This window comes from Megalops cyprinoides, chromosome 12, assembly GCF_013368585.1.
Source record: "Megalops cyprinoides isolate fMegCyp1 chromosome 12, fMegCyp1.pri, whole genome shotgun sequence".
Lineage (NCBI taxonomy): Eukaryota > Metazoa > Chordata > Actinopteri > Elopiformes > Megalopidae > Megalops > Megalops cyprinoides.
The window spans coordinates 14,719,778-14,729,450 of NC_050594.1; the positions used below are offsets into that span (position 1 = coordinate 14,719,778).

General features: G+C 37.8%; 1 long non-coding RNA gene across 1 annotated transcript; it reads left to right on the plus strand.

The window, feature by feature from the left end:
* The first annotated feature begins 6,262 nt into the window (after window positions 1-6,262).
* Window positions 6,263-6,811, plus strand: LOC118786547. Its single transcript, XR_005005347.1, has 3 exons — window positions 6,263-6,414; window positions 6,546-6,591; window positions 6,716-6,811. It is a non-coding gene; the product is annotated as an uncharacterized LOC118786547 (long non-coding RNA).
* Window positions 6,812-9,673: the final 2,862 nt, after the last annotated feature.

Here is a 9,673-nt window from a genome sequence, read left to right on the forward strand (position 1 = left end):
AAATAATGAACTTGGAGATTTTCAGTGATTGAATTGTCCAACAAATGGGATGACAATACGTTTAAACATTTTCACAACTTCTGAAGCTTCAATTTTTGCAATAAACAGTTGTTGATCTTATGTAGACACCAGTCAGATGAAAATTCTATTCTGTCAAATACATGGTACAGATATAAATGTTGTACGTTTTCAATTAAAGCAAGACGGGTGGAACAGAATGATGACCAAGAAATGCCAATGGGACCAGATGAGAGGATACATGAAGAACCATTTATCTGTGAGTATGTAGGCGGCAGGGGTGAGGCATACATGCCCAATATTCTATGTATTGATCAGATTGTTTAACTCTGTATGCCTTTGTTTCTGCTAGCTATGAAGTTAAAAGATTTGATGTATGGATGTCATCATCAATCATGTAAGCTTCATAGAAATGTTTTTTAGAGCTGAATTTCAACATTTTTTCCAAGTACTCAAAATGATTTACTGTCCAGTATTATAGCAAGGGAAATGCTTTAAATGTCCATTCACAATATTGGTAATGTATCCATTTGTGTACATTTCTTTAGACACTTTTCTAAACGCCTAATATTTTAAACATTAGGGCAACTCTTGGAACTCTTGGAGTTTGTTCCTTTTCTATTTTCAGGACTGGCTACAAAATGCAATTTCAGAAGCTAAGTGAAAAAAACGAACATAACAGGTGGAGTAATCTGAATGAACAGACAATCCGGATACATACACTCTATACAATTGGATTGCAATCATGTCTATATGTGTGCTTTACACAAGTGTACATAAGTGAAATGTCAATAGAGTATAATCCGTCGACTTCCTCCTTTTTATATTAGCCTCACTTCCATCATCTCCTCTCTCTCTCGCCCTGTACATTTATTCATATCTAGCTAAAAGAAAGCACTGTGATGAAGCTGATCCAGAGATACCGAAAAAGAAAAAGAAGAAGAGTAAGAAAAGACGCACTGTTTTTTCTCATGAAACAGAGCAGCTTCTCCAGACCTGTGAGTGTCACACCTGTTTTTCCATGTTTTACTCCAGATGTACATGTAAAATGAGTAGCTCTCTGAAAAATGACTGGTACTTAAGACTTAATGTTGCAGTGTAAGTAAATAAATACATTTTATATTGACAATAAATTCTGTGTGCAACAGCCTAGTCTATGGCTGAATGCAGTTATAACACATATTCAATTTCTGTTCATAGATGAAGATGCACTAGACGATGGAAGACAAGCTGCATCACAGATTTACAATAAACTCACGAAGGTTTGCTACAGAACAACCGAGAGCAAGAGATTTCTGGAACAGCTAAAGTAAGGTTTGAGTGTTTATATCAAGAAGAATAAAAAAGGACCAGTGTTCATGCTTGTTTCTGCGATGTACAAGTAATTAGGCCTAAATGTAATTTACCAAAATTTTCTAAATAATCTCAATAGAGTTCTTAAAAAGAACTCCCAGATTTTAGTCTACTGAGAGAATTTAGAAAGCTTGGATGCTGGAGGTTAATTTATAATGCTTAACCACCCTAGTAAATTTGCCTTCTGCCTTTTGAAACTGACAATGAAAGAATAGTTTGTCATGAATGAATGAACCATTCCTTCAATGATGAACAAAGCACAAGAGAGTAAATATTCCCTGTCAAGGATAAGTTCAATATAGAATTCAACACTTTCTGACCATGCTGGTAAAGTTTTTTAGACTAACTCAGGGGGTCAGTTTCCCCAGACCCAGATTAAGCCTATAAATGGCCTGGTATATTTTTGTTTAGTAACGCAAGCAGTTACTTTATAATAATTAATACACATAATCGGTAAATGTTATGTAGCAACTCCCATGAATTCAGTGATGTCAAAGACCCCTTGTAAGGCACTTTGACACTAAAAGCCTGCTTCGATGTGGGATTTTCTGTCAAGATAAAGGCATGGACTAAGACGCAGACCAGGCGAGTGCGGGTTTCAAGGGCTTCAATTGGAAGCACTGGGCAGGCTCGACGTAGCAGTACAGGCAGAGTCAAAACCGGAAAGACAGTCCAAAGCAGGCACAAACCGGGAGCAGTGATCAGGGGTGGGAACAGGCTGGGTCAGAACCGAGTAGGCAGTCAGATCAGGCGACCAAAGCAGGAGCGGCAGGCAGAGATGACGAGGTAGAAGGTCAGGCAGGAGTCAATACAGATTCAGCAGCACAATTAACAGGCAGGTACACAACAGAGGCAGGCAGGCAGGCAGGCAGGTGGAGGCAATCAGGAAATCAGGTGGGCGGGGACAGGGAGGAGAACGGGGCAGGGCCGGAACATATGGGAACAGTAAACAAAAGCACATAGACGACACTGACAGACAGGGAGAACACAAAAACAACGGCTAGGGGGCTGAAGTACTGACATTTTCCCCAGTTGTTTTCCCCTTGTTTCATTTCTGAGTTATAGGCCACACACAAATTACACATAGTTCATAGTTAAACAATAGCAAGACAATTGTTGTGCTATAATAATATGGTTTTCCCTTACTGAAATCACTGAACAGAGCATACCTGTATTTTAGTTCTACACTGTGAAACGTGTAAATAGGAATGCACCCTGCTGTTGGGGAAAAGGATCTTTTAAAGGTAACACAGCTGGCATCTTGATGGGCCAGTGACAAGACACACCTTTGTCAGCCCCATTGAGCATTAAATAGATGATCCCAGCCCATGCATGGACCTGCCCTCACGGCTTTAGTGCAAGAGAGTTGCATATGCATTTAGCAGCTGCATTATTGCTGCTTAGATAGGCCCCAATAGGACTGTTAAAAAGAGTGGGCCATTTAGCCCAGTTACACTTGTTATTTTGCAGTATAGAGTGTGTGTATGACTGTGTTAGGGCTCGCCTACTGTAAGGGTCTATGCTTCTACTATAAGCTCTGGAAAACTATTCCATGCGTTAACAGCTGTCTGTAACTCTCTTGTTTATAACATACATATCTAAGTCTGCAAGAGGAATACCATGGTAAACAAACAGGATTGAACTGCAGGAAATGAACAGGTGCTTGCTAATGGCAAAGACTGTACAGACTTTGTGGATGTGTATGCCTGTAGTGCCTTCAGATCAGCACCGAACTCAGATCTGAAAGTGACGTCAAATCAGTAACAACTGGGTAAAGTGAATCTCATCTGTAGAGCTAGCTACTAGCTGGCAAATTATTTGGGCAACTTCAAAAGATTTCAAAAGGCAATAACAGTACCCTTCCTGGGACATCAGTGCAAGCCTGGTTTCAATGTAAATGTAATTCAATGCATGTAATTCAAAGCAATAATCATCATTGTTGGCAGCACTGAACTCCTAGGAGAGCACCAGCCTGTATGCTACATTAGTAAAAAAAAATTGTATAATTGGGCCTGTGAACAATGAGCAGCACACAATTTATAGGCTGTTTTCTGTGATAAAAAGTAGGATCACCTATCATGTCACAACTATAAGTCTTAAGCTCTGGTTGTGTGGTCACCACATACCACCAACAGTATAAATTCAGGATGACATTTACTATTACAGAGGTAACTATGTGTAGTTGTGTAAGAGCATGTGCCCAGATTCCATCAGCACTTTTTGTTAAATGTGTGAATTAAGTAACTCATACTGACTGTGTCTGTCTGATGTTGAAAATTGTCTGTCCTATCCCTGCAGAGAGAAGGCTTCAGCTTTGAAAGAACAAAGCCCAGAAAATAAAATTTACATTGGATTGTTTGGGAAAACAGGAGCAGGGAAGAGTTCTTTGATCAATGCCATTCTGAATGAAAAACAGCTTCTACCCTCAGGAGGCTTGCATGCATGCACTTCAGTCATCGTGCATGTGCAGGCCAACACAGAGTCCAACAAATACAAAGCTGACATTGAATTCATTAGCAAAGAGGTATGCTACACAGCATACATGTAAATGACAATCAAAACAGTAAATTAGTACAATACTTCTTTTTTGAATTGATACAATATATGAAGGGATACAAAGCGTAACGTACTGTGAAGGTTAAGAAAAAATATCTCCACTCAGTCTTCTTCATAACAGACTAATACAGCATTAAACTGCAGGCACATTCTACTGGAGGAAGTATTGGTGCTTGGCTGATATACCCAGCTGATGTATGCCATAGGGTCAATTTACTGTCAAAGACATGAGAAACAAGGCAGAGAGGTGTTGCAGAAGTTCAGAAAAGAGGGCATCTGGTCAAATATTGTTAATTATGTCAAATGTGTGTTAAACATGAATGACACATTTATTTAGACCAAAATATTGAACCTACATTTATCAAGATGCCGTTACACATTGCACTTGCATTTGGTGCTATGACTGCCTGTAAAATTTCACAACAATTATCCATCAAAGTCTTGGCTTTTTGATTTAAAAAAGTTTTTAGTGTTGACTGAAAATCCTACTAATAGTTGGCATCACTTCATTTTTTCTAGTTCTACCCACATTAAGATCTCTGTTTTAGTATATTGGGAATTGATTTATGTTTCATTTCACGAATAATGTTGTTCTGCTCAGGAGGCCACTTGCAGTTGCAAAAGAGAGCTGTTAGAACTCCATAGTTATTAAATCACTGCCATTTGCGAGAAATGACAAATGTAAAAGTGCACACAAAACTTAGTTACTAAAAGTTCATTGTGATGTTAAGAAGTTTATGAAACAATTATAACAATAATTATTTCAGGACTGGGAGGCAGAGCTACGTTTCCTGCTGGTAATACTGTCTGACACAAATGAAAATGATGGAAATGATATGGCACAAGGGAATGATAGAACGAAAGACAATGACCTTCAAACCATGGCAAGAGATAAAATTATGGCCATTTATGGAAAGGACGGACTGGAGAAAAATAAATTGGTGGAAACTACAAGGTTTCCGGAGATTCCAGATAGATGCAGGAAGACCCTGTTTTTTGACAGCGTGAGTTGAACAACTTTTACATACAATTATTCTCTCTAACCCCAAAGTGAAAGCAGGGCTTCCTTTTGGCAAGTGAATAGATGATTTTGGTTGTTACTTTATGTGTACCATAGTACTTTGTGTGTTCCTTTTTAGACGTGTGTATGGATACATACAATACAAAAGACATTTAATATTTAGATATACCTGTATATATAAATTACAGTCCAAACATATTTTATTTGAATAAAAAGCGCCCAAATGTTTTCTTTACAGGCTAAAGAACTGTCTCAAAAAATTGGCTGCTACATTCGAAGTGACAAGAAAAGTGAACAGCAGTTCTGGCCTCTTGTGAAGCGTGTCACTATCTCCGTGCCTAACTGTCCAGCTCTCCTGGATCGAATTGTTCTGGTGGACCTTCCCGGGGCTGGAGATGCCAATAAACACAGAGATGAGATGTGGAAAGAGGTACCGTCGTTCTTTTATAATTTGATCATTTACTGAAACCACCATTTTGTTTTTGACTCATCTTTTTAAAGAAAACATGAAACTTAATTTCGGTGTTCTTGTTCAATATTTTTATTGCATTGATACAATGAATGTGTGGACTAGTAGGTAAATACAAATATCGGTACTTTATATATATATATTTCTGACTCCACCAATCACCCGATCATTTTGTGAGAAATCTGTATTTGGAAAAAAATCATGGATACATAAAAGATGTATTGCAGCAAATACCGTAGTGTATATTTACTGTATTAAACAGATTCTAAATGAAATTGGTAATGGATCACATTAAAGTAAAGTGCACAGAATGTGAAAATGGGACGGACACATGTGGGCTCTTCTGGCTCATTTCTCCTATATAGTTTTACTGTGTTTTTGGGTTCTTGGGCTCTTTATTGGTCAGAGCTAGTAAGCCTGTTGCACTTCCCCACAAGGAATGATAATGTGTTTATCATGCAGCTGTTTATCATTGAAAACTACATGGAGGATCCAGCTAAAAGCAAATGTCTAATATGTCTCTGTCTGTCAGTGCAGTTCACGTACGTCAAATCTCTACAGCTGCATTGGGTTCTATTGAAGTCACCCAGCATGATTGTGAGGGAGGATTACAAACTTTAATTGCCTCTAAACGCCTGCCACTGCTTAAGCTTTCATCAGCCTCTGGATGTCCAGTAGTTGTACTTATTTTAATTTAATAATTTTACCTAATTGAAGTTAAATTTAATAGGTGGATTTAATACTTAATTGTTGTCATGCATGACAACGGTTCAGAGGCAGCGTTACTGAAAACTGACTGAAAATGTATTTCATTCCAGTGTCTGAGCCAGTGCTCCTCTGTCTGGATTGTCAATGAAATCAACCGAGCCCTGTCCGAGAGGGTTGCCAATGAGATCTTTGAGAACACATTGAGAACCATTGCTGGGGGAGGAGAATGTCACAATATCACCTTCATCTGCACCAAAACAGATGTCGTCAATCCGGAGGAAATCAAAGAGTTAATAAATTATCCATTCTTTTACCAATACTTACCCTAAGTCCTAAATCTATCATTCTAAAGGCATACAAATTTAAGATATTATCATTTATACTGTGTTTTTTAATGATCTACTTTTCCATTTTGTCCAGGAATTACAATGTTACGGATTCACACCTTGAAATAAGTGAAAGTGAGGTAAGAAGATTATGGCATTAATTTTGACATTGTACTTACATTAATTAATTGTAATTGAATTGTCAATGATTCAAAAAGATTTTTTTATTTTAGAAACTATTTTTTAAAAACTATTTTTTCTCAGGATTCTCCAGATTATGAGAATAAGGAAAAGCAGGCATGCATAACGTTCCGTAATGAGAGAGCGAAAGATGAAATCACCACACAACACAAAGAGAAAGCAAAGGTGAGTTCTTTGTAAGACAGATAATACTTAGTCTTTTGCAGTGAGAATTTTGTTTCGTTTCATGCTCTTCCACACTGAGAAAGAAAAGTCACCCATCATCTGTCTTTCTCTTCACCTCACCAGTTTTCATCTGTGGTTGTCAAGTATTTGCATTATGCATAACACATTTGTTGTACATTGGCCAGTGGCGTTGTTAGGCCTGGGGGCGTCCTAGGCTACAGCCCCAAATGTTGAAAATAATACAATATTGTTGATCAAAAACGCAAATACATTTTGGGTCCTCTGTGTGTCATTCAAGCAGCAGATCTACTTCACACTACTTGGCGTGCGTCCATTTTGTGTGAGCACAAAAGAGAGAGAGAGAGAGAGCGTACCGGTTACAGGGCTTGTCATTGTTAGCATCTGGTGGTAGCTAGCTAGCTAATTCACTAAGGCAAGACTTGAAGGCTATGGATATAAGAAGCTAATTATAATTATAAGAAAAAGGATGAAGGCAACGAGGCACAGGTGAGGCTAGAGGAGGTGGGGGAAGAGTTATCCCCTGTTGCTGTAGCAGCAGAAGAGTCAGGACATGACTCATCTACAAGCTCAAGTTGGTGAAGAAGAAGGCTCTTTAGCTACCTTGCTAGTCTAGCTAGCCTGCACTCACTGTGATATTAATGTGGAACATGGGATAAGCATAGAAAGAAAGTGGGATGACCTTACTTTGCCTTTGTAGAATCCAATTGATAAGTCTTCAAGCCATGATTTGTTTCCCCTGAAGCATATGTATGCATCTCTGCAACTGATTTGGCGATTGAAACATGTATTCCACTCAGATGGGTAGCTAGCTAGGTAGCTACCAGGCTACCATAGTTCACTTTCAATAGCGGGCTGGACTAAGCCCCCAGTATTTCAAGATCCTAACAACGCCTCTGACATTGGCTATTCCATTGCCTGTTACACAGGTGAAATCAGAAGCTCTGCAGCTGTGAAAAAAGTAAACTAAAAATTAATTAGTTTTGCAAACATTTGTCATGAAGTTGTTTACATCAGGACTATGGAAGCTATCCGTCTGGTACAAATACACATTAATACTCCTTGCAGAAAGAAGGTCTCAGTTTTGAAAAGAAAATTATGCAAATATGAACAACATTTCCATTTGATTGTTTTGGAAGCTGGGAGCAGAGTATAGTACTCTTAGTAGAGTAGATTGCTGCTACGTGTTTGTTGACATGCACACATATGACTGTAATGACGATGCTCTCTGTGTCTTCAGGAAAATAACTCCCTTGCATCTCAAATGCCTTTGAGAGTTTTACATGAGGACATGGTGGTACTAATCTCAGACAGCTTGTGTTTAGATGTCCTTGGTGACAATCACATTTTAAAGACCTGTAAAGACCCATAAAGCTTCTTGAAATAATCTGTACTCCTTTCTTTATTCCTACACCTAAAAGGCAGCAAAACCTTGAGTTCTTTATAGCCCAATACTAACCTTAGGATTGCTATATAGATAAATGTCAGGCTGACAGGCTAATTTTTGCTTAAACATTTATTTCTATACATTTTTGTGAATAGCAAATCATACAACTGTGAGAACAGTATGTGTGCTTTGTGGGGAAGAGGTCTTTGAATAATAAAGAAACGATGTAGGATGTAGCTACCTGCGCCAAATGACCTCAGCCTGCAAAGGAAATGGACACTTTGTTGTACTTTTGTGTAAAATAGACATACTTCCAGTTCCATTTTTCAGTTCCAGTGCAACTGCATTGCATAGTAATGTCTAAGTAATGGTAATAAAATTGATAATGCTTAATTTTAGAAACTTCTGCTTGGTGATGAAGTGGATTCAGATTTCTTTGATGTGTTCACTGTGAGTGCTGAGGAGTTCAAGAGAATCAAACAAGGAAAGTCGTCTGTTCTGGAGCTCAATGAAACTGGTAAAAGACATACATGCACGCACACACACTCTATATTTATGTATACATATATAGTTTAAAGAAAACAATGAAGACCAATGGACAATGAATATAAATATATAACTTTTTATATAACTTTTTACTTCATTTATTGTTTTACAAAGAAATACCATCGCTGATGGAGCACATCAAGACACTGTATGTCCGTCATTCCTTGAAGGAAGTGAAAGATTATATCTCTGATGTTTCTGGAATTGTTTCATATTTGAACTTTTCAAAGGATGCCTGCAGTGCAAAGGTACGCCACTCTCATGTGACTTAGTATTACAGCACAAACCTATACAAAAAACTAAATTCAAGATGATCATGAATTCATCTGGGCCAGCTATTGTGTGTAAATATAAATAATGAAAACATTGTGAGTTAGATTGCATTAACTGCAATAGTCTGTTGTGTAACTTTGTAGGTATTTAAACAACCACAACGAATATGGCATCAGGTGTTATTTTTCATAATTGTGTACTTTTACAGCCTGAAATGTTTTACAATACACTACACTACTTTTATTTTTATGTGCTAGGTGTTATGGTAGTTAATGCAAGATACAATTGCACTGTATGACTATTTTTCACTTATTATTTCCCATTGGTTACATAGAATTACAGATTTTATATGATTTATAACATGAATTGTATTGCTAAATTATTACAAATGGAGCATTTAAACAGTGTTGCTGTAGGAATACTGTATCCCAGTATTGTGCACTATATGCCGTTGATTCTGGATTATCAGTAACTCTTATAGATGGACTAATATGTATGTCATGGTGAAGTAGAACATTCAGATTAAAACTTGATTAAACTGTTCTACAACCTTTCAGAGTCAGTCCACACAATCTCGGGAATTTTTCCGACTTCTGAAGGAGCTGAACAAAGAAGGCGAGATACTGAAGAAT